Below are 10,732 nucleotides of genomic sequence, written 5' to 3'. Positions count from 1 at the left end.
GTTCGTGGGCTAAGATCGAATTTTCTGTCTGTATGCATCCACATTAATTCTAACAGACCAGCTGTTTTGGCATTGAGTGAAACCCAAGTAGGTGAAGACTCCGATCCTGCTGAATTTTTTATTCATGGGTATTGCTTAGTGCCATTATTCTTCTCACACCATGGTCTCGCCATATATATTAGGAATGATGTTGCATATCAACTTTTACCACAATACGGTCATTGTACCAACTCCCTTTTTAATTTCATGCGGTTAAAACTTTCCGTGAATAAGAACATCATTCACAAACCTGGACAGAGTTTCAACTTCTCAGGAATTTAATGCTTTGTCTGACTCCATACAAAGAATTGTCTCCCTGTATCCTCACACTGAAATCGTTATTACGGGCGATTTCAATGTTCACAATTCTTCGTGGCTTCGCCATTCGGGTCAGACAACGTCCGAAGGAATGTGTGCTGAGATTTTTGCTGAGTTTAACCATCTTACTCAGCTTGTCAATGAGCCTACTCGAATATCAGACGTTAACGGCCGAGCAGAAAATACCCTTGACTTGTTTCTCACTTCTGATCCTGATAAGTACACAATCAGTGTATTGACGCCTCTAGGCACATCGGACCATAGTGTTATATCTGCTAATTTCTCGTGTCAAACAAATCCAGTTAAAGAAAGAGCTCCAAAGAGAACCGTTTGGCAGTACGAGAAAGCCAACTGGTATCAGTATCAGTGTATTGACGCCTCTAGGCACATCGGACCATAGTGTTATATCTGCTAATTTCTCGTGTCAAACAAATCCAGTTAAAGAAAGAGCTCCAAAGAGAACCGTTTGGCAGTACGAGAAAGCCAACTGGGACGGTCTCAATAATTTTTTCAGGATCTTTAACTGGTCGCTATGCTTCCTCGGTAGCGACGTAGACTCCAGTGCAGATATGATTTCTAGTATGATTCATTTGGGAATGGAAACGTTTATCCCGAATAGGGTTAAAAGTATTAAACCCAAGGTTAAATGATGGTTCGATTCGAGCTGCAAAGAGGTTATCAAGGAAAAAGAGGTGAGCTTCCGGTGTTTTAAAGCCAACCCAACTGAGGAAAACCGGAAAAAGTTTAAGCAAGCCAGGAAGGCCTGCAACGCCTGCAAATTTTACATGATCAAAAATTACGGCGAAAAATACTGCAATGTCCCAAAGGCAGTAAGAATTTTTGATCATTTGTAAAAAACATGAGGAATTCTTCCTCTTCCTCGGTTCCTACGCTTGTTGTCAATGACACTCCTTTAGTTAGCTCTATTGATAAAGCCAACTTATTTGCAAGGCAGTTCGCCGAAAATTCCACCTTACCAGATAGTGTCATGACTCCCCCAGTTCTTGAACGCGTAAATGATTCTATGGGACCAATATTTTTTCGTACTCGAACTGTGGTGAGAGTTCTTAAAGATCTCAACATTCATAAATCCGCTGGCCCAGATGGTATCCCCGCTATTATTCTGAAGAGGTGTTCTTCCACGCTAGCAAAACCACTGCGTAAGCTTTTTCATCTATCCTATTCTTCTGGGCTCGTTCCGAGTAGTTGGAAAACTGCATTTGTTCAGCCAATTCCAAAAAAAGGCGAATCTTCTTCTCCCACAAATTACCGACCGATAGCACTAACGTCCCTTCTTTCTAAGGTCATGGAAACGCTGATTAATTATCAGCTTAAGAAATATCTTGAGGAACGGAAGCTTCTTAATGACCGGCAATACGGCTTTCGTAGCAATAGGTCCACTGGTGATCTCATGGTTCATCTCACCGAACAGTGGAACAGATCTTTACATCGTTTTGGAGAAAGTAAGATTATTGCACTTGATATTTCAAAGGCATTTGATAAAGTTTGGCATCTTGCTCTCTTATCGAAAATGCGTGCTTTCGGTATTGACGAATCTCTTCTTCGTTGGATTAGAAATTTTCTTTCGAACCGTTCAATACAAGTTGTTTTGGACGGATTCAAGTCTGAAACTCATAAAATAAACGCTGGTGTGCCCCAGGGCTCCGTTTTGTCTCCGACTCTCTTCCTCATTTTTATAAATGATCTCCTGTCTGCTACTTCTAATCCAATACATTGTTTCGCTGACGATCGCACTCTTAGCTTTTCATATTCGTTTCCAGACTCACAGCCCTCCTCTTCGGATGTGGAACTGCAACGGCAAAATATGATTAGCTCATTAAATTCCGACCTACACAGCATTGTACAATGGGGAATAAAAAATCGTGTGGAATTTAATGCTTCGAAAACGCAATGCTGTCTTGCATCGTTAAAGCGAGATAAACCGTCTTTGCCACTATCTATGAGTGGCACTTGCATCAACGAAACAGAAAATCTTGACATCCTCGGAATGTGCATCAGCAACCACCTATTGTGGAGCGATCACATACGCGATGTTGCCAAAAATGCCGCAAGATGTCTAGGTTTTTTGAGACGTTGCAAGAAATTTTTTTTTCCGTCTGATCTGGCTACAATCTACAAAACCTATATACGTCCGAAACTTGAATATAACTCTCATCTCTGGGCTGGTGCTCCAGTAACTTATTTAAGCCTCTTGGACAGTATTCAAAAAAGAGCTTTTAAAATGATTGGTGACATTAACATCATTAACTCGTTTACATAATTTAATTCAAACCTAATTTTTATTAATACTTATGTAACTTAACAAAACAAACAAAATGAAAAACATTCAGTTCTTCCACAAACCAAAAACATAAATATCACTTATAAAACAAAATAAAATTTTAAAAAATATGAAATATATGTCCTTTTAGTAAGAAACTATTTTAAGAATGAAGGTTTCCCAAATCCTTAAGAACACTACATGTCTTACACATTCTGAACGAATCACTTTTGATTTTTTAAAGATATTCAATATCAAATTTCAAAGACCGTTTTCTCAACTAATGTTCAATAGAGTCAATTTTTATTGCTGATGGCTGCAAATATTGCTCAGTCATTTTGATGCTTAGTAACGTTGAAGCAACTGGCCTGCGCATTCGACATCATTTGCTAGCATTTTCTGTTCTTGTGGTGGAATTGTTGAACTGCTTTTTAAATCCTTTTGACATTGGAATGTTAGTTTTTGGGCTATTTCAAATACATTATCATGGCTCCTCTTTAATATGAATCCGAATGGGAATTAAAGTTCGATGTTATTCTCTCCCAAGCTGTTCCTTTTGCTTCTTTGTGTTACTTTGTTTTTGGAAACTCTCATTATGAGTCTTTATTTTATTCCATGAGAAACGTTAAATTTAAGACTTTCATGGTTTTTTAAAAATACATTTTGGAGTTAAAAATTGCTGATTTCATATCCGAACTTCGGTTTTAAATATCTGCTCAGGTTTTAAAAATAACCCTTTTCAAAATTGTTTTAATATTTTTATTTGCTTCATTAAAAAATATGACACACCTAAGTAGGACAGTTAAAACAATTTTTTGTTGGTCAAAACAAAAGCAACTTTTTGTTGCTATATTTCTTTTTCAAATTAAAAGAGAATAGTAAGTCCGTTACAAAATCCATTGCTCATATTAAAGGTGTTGGCAAACGAGTGCAGTTAAATTTTGTTTGTTAAGTGTTTTTCAGTTCACGGGCAAGCTAATCAGTGCTCTTAACTAACTTTTGTAAAATGGCCGGAAACAATTACTCTAACGAAATAAAAGAAAAAAATATTAAAGAATATAAAAGTGAAATGAGTCAAAAATATCGGACAAATATTCCATTCCAAAATCAGTATCTCACGAATAAATGCTTTAATGTTGTCTTGAAATGCGTCAATTGAAGCGGACTTGTCTGTATAGACATGAGCTTGAACACATCCCCACAAAAAAAGTCTTAAGGCGTTAAATCGCACTATCTCGCCTCTCAACAAACCTATTGTTGGACGTGTTGTGTGGCATTTGGCACCGTCTTGTAAAAACCACATGTCATGCAAGTAAGCTCTTGCATTTTGGGCAAGAAAAAGTTCGAAATCATCTTCACATTTACGTTACGATTCGCATCATTATTAAAAGAAGTACGGTCCAATGATGTCACCAACCCATAAACCGCGCCAAACTGTGACTTTTTCTGGATGCATTGGTAGCTCTTGCAATGCTTCTGGCTTATAATCACTGCAACATCGACAATTCTGCTCACTTACGTACCCATTGAACTAAAAATGAGCTTCGTCGCTGAACACAATTTTTCGATAAAAAAGGGCATCTTCGGCCAACTTCCAAGAGCTCATTCACCAAGAATTTTACGTTTCAGTAGGTCGTTCATCTTCAATTCTTGTACCAGCTGTGTTTTGGAAGGTATAACACCTAAATCCTTCAGCAAAATTTTCCACTTTGTTGAGTAACAGAGGCCCAATTGCTGCAAACGGCGACAAATCAGTAATTGATTATCATCATTAACACTATTTTTATCGATATAAATAAAAACCTAACTCGACCTGAACGTAAGCGCGGGAACAATTCGGAGAAGAACTGTTGATGTTTGACTATAATCTTTTAAAGCTGTAAAAAAGTCTTTTATTTAAACGAAAAACAAGATGGCTAATGGAGGAACACACTCTTTTTGGACGAATCCAAATTCAATCTTAAGGGTTCCGATGCGATGGTTTCCAGACCAGCCAAAGAGGCACTTAATCCACGTTACACCAAAACTACTGCGAAACACGAAGGAGGTAACGTAATGGTGTAGGGATGTTTTTCAGGGCATGTACTGAGACCAATTCATCAAATAGATGGTATGGTAATGGATCGTTTTATGTACAGTGAAATTTTGCAAAATGTAATACTGGCACACACTGGGGATCAGTTGCCTCTGAAATGGATATTCGACAGCACAACGACCCAAATCACATGTACAATTCGGTTAAGACGTGGTTTCAAGAAAACCGGGCCGACGTGTTACAATGGCCAGCACAATCCCCACATATCAACCCCATACAAAATCTATTGGAAATTGTAAATCGATAAATTGTAAGGACTAATTGCAAAAATAAAAATGATCTGTTTGGTCAAATTAAATCGTCTTGCATATTAAGCAATTTAATTGACTTCATGCCTCGAAGATGAGCTGAAGTGATTAAGCTACTATATACAACTAATATTTTAATAAGAATAAAAAAAATACATGTATTTTCTTTAAGTTGTGTTTTTATATTCCATTAGAAACCGTAAATATTTATTTAAATTTAAAAACAAAAATATACAATAATTGAATTTGTTTTTTAATTATTTAATAATCGCGGCAATAAAAACAATTGAACAAAAGCTTTGCGAGATCGACGTCATAAAACAGGAGAACATTTTGCTGAAGGAGCTTTTGAAAACACAAGATAATGAACTTAAACAGATTACCACACGCATAGAACTAACGGAAGACCGTTGTCAACATAAGGAAACAGAGAGTGATGCTCTGATTCATGGCTTTCCCTTGATGCCAAAGGAAGATTTAAAACAAATTTTCAATAATTTATGCCGCACTATTGGAATAAATACTATTTCTATTCGCGATATTTTTCGGCTTAGAACTAAATCTTCCACAAATCCACCTGTGATGGTAAAATTTTTGTCACCGCGCGATAAAAACCCTGTTTTTCGCTCGGTTGCAAACCACCGAACCTGTCATCTGATAATGATACAAGTCCGTAGTGGGCAGCATACTGGATTGAAAGTCTGCCATATCAATGCGCAAAGTTTGAGTCCAAAATTAGATGAATTTCGGTATTTATTTATAAATTCCAAGATTGACGTGGTTTGTGTTAGTGAAACATGGTTCTCTGTGGATTCTGTGTGTTGTGTGGAAGGATATATTGTTTTTCGCTGCGACAGAACTAATCGGGTTGGTGGGGGTGTTGCTATTTTCACACGAAATAAATTACATTGCAAATTAATACGTAAATCTCAAGCAGGTAGTGATATAGAATACGTATTTGTTGAAATTAGGTGTAATAACAATAAAATAATGTTAGGGTCAGTGTATCGTCCTCATCGCAATATAGACATATCACCTCTCTTCTCAGTATTGGATGAACTATTATATGTGTCACCGTGTGTTATCGTTGCTGGAGATTTTAATAACAATGTCCTCAAGAGCTCTGAGCTTACGGATAGAATGGCACCTCTTGGCCTATTTCCAGTAAATACTTAAACACCTACTCATTTTACCAAGGACAATAGCACTCTACTTGAATTGTTTTTTGTTAGTCATCTTAGTAAAGTTCTTCTTTATGATCAACTAACTGCTTCTGGTTTCTCTCATCATGATTTAATATATTTAACCTTTGAATATACACCAATTTATCAACCTTCTAATTACAGCTTTAGAGATTTTAAAAATGTCGACAGACGGCAGTTAGAAAAATAGATCTGAATAATATTGAGTGGTTTCGAATATACGGTATCCTTTCTGTGGATGGCCAAATATCATTTCTTCAAACGAATATAAACTATCTCTATGACTTACATGTTCCCCTGACTATAAAGCAGTTTCGAAGGAAAAATCAATCTTGGCTTAACAATAATAAAGGCTTTAATAAGGGAACGCAATCTAGCATACAAACGTTGGAAATTATTTAGGCTCGATGAATTTTACCATGCATATAAAGTTTTAAGAAATAGAGTGATTAGTGATATTCGTGAGGCAAAAAAACGATTTTACGCACCAAAATTAGATCCGTCACTTGCCAAAAATGAGCTATGGAAGAATCTTAGGGACATTGGTGTGGGCAAGCAAGTTAACGAGAAATGTGTATCTGTTAACTGTGACGAACTTAATAAAAAATTCACTTCAGTAACTATAGAAGGCCTTGAAAATAGTACTAATGTGTCGCATTTAACTGATTATCCTTTGAATGAACTACCTTCACGTTTTTATTTCTCTGCGGTTGATGAGGCTGATGTTTTAGAAAGCATCTTAGCCATCAAATCTAACTCCGTGGGTATTGACGGTATACATCCAGTTTTCTTAAAAGCCATATTACCTTACGTTCTGAAATACATAACGCACAGAATTAACACAATCTTTATGACCAGTACCTTTCCCTCTGTTTGGAAACAAGCTAAGGTGATACCTATTCCTAAGAATCGTGATTGTGATGATTTTCGACCCATCACCATTTTGCCTTCTCTTTCAAAAGCCGTAGAAAAATTAATTAATAACCAAATGCACTCTTTTCTGAACAATAACAAAATGATATCATCCAATCAGTCTGGTTTCAGACCGAGGCACAGCTGTACCACGGCTTTAATTGAAGTGGTGGAAAACATTAGGCAAGCTGTAGACGATGATAAAGTGACCATTCTCACTCTCTTAGACTTTTCGAAGGCTTTCGATACAGTCAATATCGAGAAACTTTGCGAAAAGATTGAACATCTCTTTAATTTTTCTGCACCATCAACAAATTTAATTCGGTCTTATCTGTCTATGAGATTTCAGGCAGTTCATGCTAATGATGCAATGTCTTCCTTTCTTCCTTTGCATTGTGGTGTTCCTCAAGGTTCAATTTTGGGTCCTTTGCTATTTAAAATGTATATTAATGATCTTTCTTCTTTGTCGCTTAGCTCATCCATACACATGTATGCAGATGATGTGCAACTGTACCACAGTTTTCCATTAGGAATGGTTGAGAATGGTGCACATGAATTTAATGAAGATCTGAATAAAATTGTAAATTGGGCTCGTAATAACAATCTATGTTTAAATCCTAAGAAATCAAAGTGCTTAGTGATTTCAAGAACTAATATAGATACCTCATATTTCCCCGAAATATATCTTAACAATTCTGTAATCGATTTTGTTGCTTCTGCAAAAATCCTTGGTCCTACTTTCAATACAAACTTAACCTGGAACAGTCATATAAAACTTGCGTTAGGTAAGGTCTATCACGCCCTTAAAAACTCGTTTGATTTTAGCTAAAGCTTTGATCATCCCTATTATGCACTACTGCAGCGAGGTTTTTAGCAATTGTGACTATGAGCACAAACGAAGGCTAAATGTTGCTTTCAACAGCATAACTCGCTATGTATATGGTATACGAAGATATGAACACATATCACATTTTTCAAAATCGATGTATGGTATATCGTTGGACAACTTATTTAGATATCGCACATTAACCCTTCTTCACAATCTAATGCAATCCCGTCAACCGGAATATTTATATAGTAAAATTAAATTTCCACAATCGAGTAGATCTTATTCCAGTTCGCTACTCGTATCTAGTATCGGAACGTCAGTTTTATGTACATGCAATTCGACTATGGAATTCTCTACCTCGTTCTATTAGAATGATAAGCTGTAGAACACAGTTTGGAAGAGATCTAAAGAAATACTTTGAGACACATTAATGATGATGATGATGAGGAAGGTGATGATTTTTTGTAAATTAATTTTTTTCTGCTATTTGTAAATTATTAAATATTTTAAAAATTTATTTTTTAATAACTTTATAATTGAAATATACTTGCTCAAATGCTTATATTTATAATCTAACAGATTAGCTTAATGTAAGTAATATGTCACTATAGCATACATTTTTTTTTTATATTATAGTATTGCGTAACTGATAGTTACTCTAGCTTATAAGATATTGTATCTTACTGAGTAAATTAATAATAAAACTGTAAACTGTAAACTGTAAAGTAGCTTTTGTTTTGGCCAAAACTTTATATGGCAAGCTTTCCATTCGTGCAAAATTTCGACCTTGAGACTTGAGAAGTTTAAAAAGTGGGTCCCCCATTACGTCTATCTGTATGTTTGTCCTCGCCTCTACAGTGTAAACCATTGGGTCGAATTAATTCAAACTGGGTGCAAAGGTTTAAGCAGTTTTGCGTTAGGTATTTTTTTCATTTTCTTTAAAGATACAAAATTACAGGAGTCCCACATACAAATATTTTGGTCAAAAATCGAAAATTCAAATTTTCTCTAAAACAAACCGATACATTTTTACAAATTTTGTTTTCTTTTTTTTTTTTCTACAAGCAAGGCTTAGTTGTGCATTTTAATATAATACATTTCAGAAGCTTTATGTGAAATTGTTGTTTGGATGAAAAAACGTTACTTAAACAAAAATGTGTTTGAAACCAATTTGCTTTTTTCGTTAAAAATAGTTTTAGCATACTCGTAAATAGTTCAGCACTTTTTTTGTTTTATTGTAGGATAGTTTAAATCTTTGAATTTTTTAAGATTTTTAGAAAGTTTTTTGAAACAAGATTGGAAAAAATATATTATATTGAAATGGAACTATTTCATTAATTTAGATAGCCTAAAAAAGCCTTAGAAAGAGTTTTCCAATAAGAACTTGAAAACCATTTGAGATATTTCAAAGATTTTTTTTTATCGTCTTCAAGTATAATCAAAATATTTATGAATCCAACTCAACTTTGTTGATATGGCAACCCCAGCACGTTTGCAGTGGTCGATTCGTTAAATCCAATTTTTGATGACTCAGCCGTACATTTCGAGCGTAACAGCCGCGCATTCAATGTGCCTTTCCAACGTTCGCAACGTTCTCGTTTTCGTAGAAATGTAAATACTATGCCCCAAAGAAAATAGTCTAGAGGCGTCAAATCGCACAAAATGACACTTCCAATCGGTGCCATACTGTTGAAACTACGTGTCGTCTAAATCCACATCTTCCAAATTCAAAAAATAATCGATAACGCTGGCCATTTACACAGAAACGATCGCTACGAAACAGTACCTGTGTTTTGTTGGAAAATCTATCTATCAATAGTATAATAGGATTTTACACGAGTAACAAAAACAATATCCGCAGTATGAATACTACCGGTAAAAGTTAAGGTAGAATCTTATTACGGAAGGGTTTTTGACATTTATACGAGTCTTGAATGGATCTTATGTGTTTTCGTTCTTTAATGTTGGTACGATTGATATTGCATTTGTATCTCGATGGCTGTGTTCGTTGAGTAGTTGTGCATTTGGAATCATGTGTTTTCCATTGGGAAAGAAGATCAATCTGTTATTATTTCGTTTTGTTAATGAAAATGGACTAAATGGGCTTATTTTGCAAAAGAAAACAATAAAAACGATATATATGTTTTGCTATGTTTCCAAAAAAGGTTTATTTCAGTTTAGATTAAATAAATCTTTTTGGTGTTTCCACCGCAGAAGAAGATTTAAAAATGATTAAGTTTGACAGCATTTTCTAAAATACAAAAGGTGTTTGGATGTTTTTTATGAAGTGCAAGTGGGATAGTTTAGACAGACCATAACGCATTATTTGTAAAACCAACTCCTTCACACAGGTTTGTCTTCACAAATTTTGACTCGACTCCGATCCCCGACCGGAATCGAGGCGAATCAACCTCATTTCAACTTGATCTAGGTTTATAAAGAATTTAGGCGAGCTTCAAGCTCGATTCAACATCACATGTTAATGTAGCAGTCTACGAACAAGCCCCCTTCTTGAACCTTTTATTTTATTTCAAACTTTTTGGTTAAAACTTTGAAATCGACTATCGCATTACACTTACGCAGATGTATTTTCTTGATTTTGATCGTCAACTATCAAAAATCATCTTAAACGATTTCACCCCTGTACTGAATTTCGCTATACATGGAATACCAAAAAAAGTTATGTGGATTTCCACCTCACAAATAACGAACATTTTGCTTATTGACGAACCTATAAAAATGGGCTTCGTAACTTAAAAAAGAGGCTCTTGGACGATTTGGAACTATGTAGGTGGCAAAGGCACGGAT

Source organism: Eupeodes corollae, chromosome 1 (genome assembly GCF_945859685.1).
Source record: "Eupeodes corollae chromosome 1, idEupCoro1.1, whole genome shotgun sequence".
NCBI classification, from domain to species: Eukaryota; Metazoa; Arthropoda; class Insecta; order Diptera; family Syrphidae; genus Eupeodes; species Eupeodes corollae.
Note: the sequence above shows the minus strand (reverse complement) of the source record.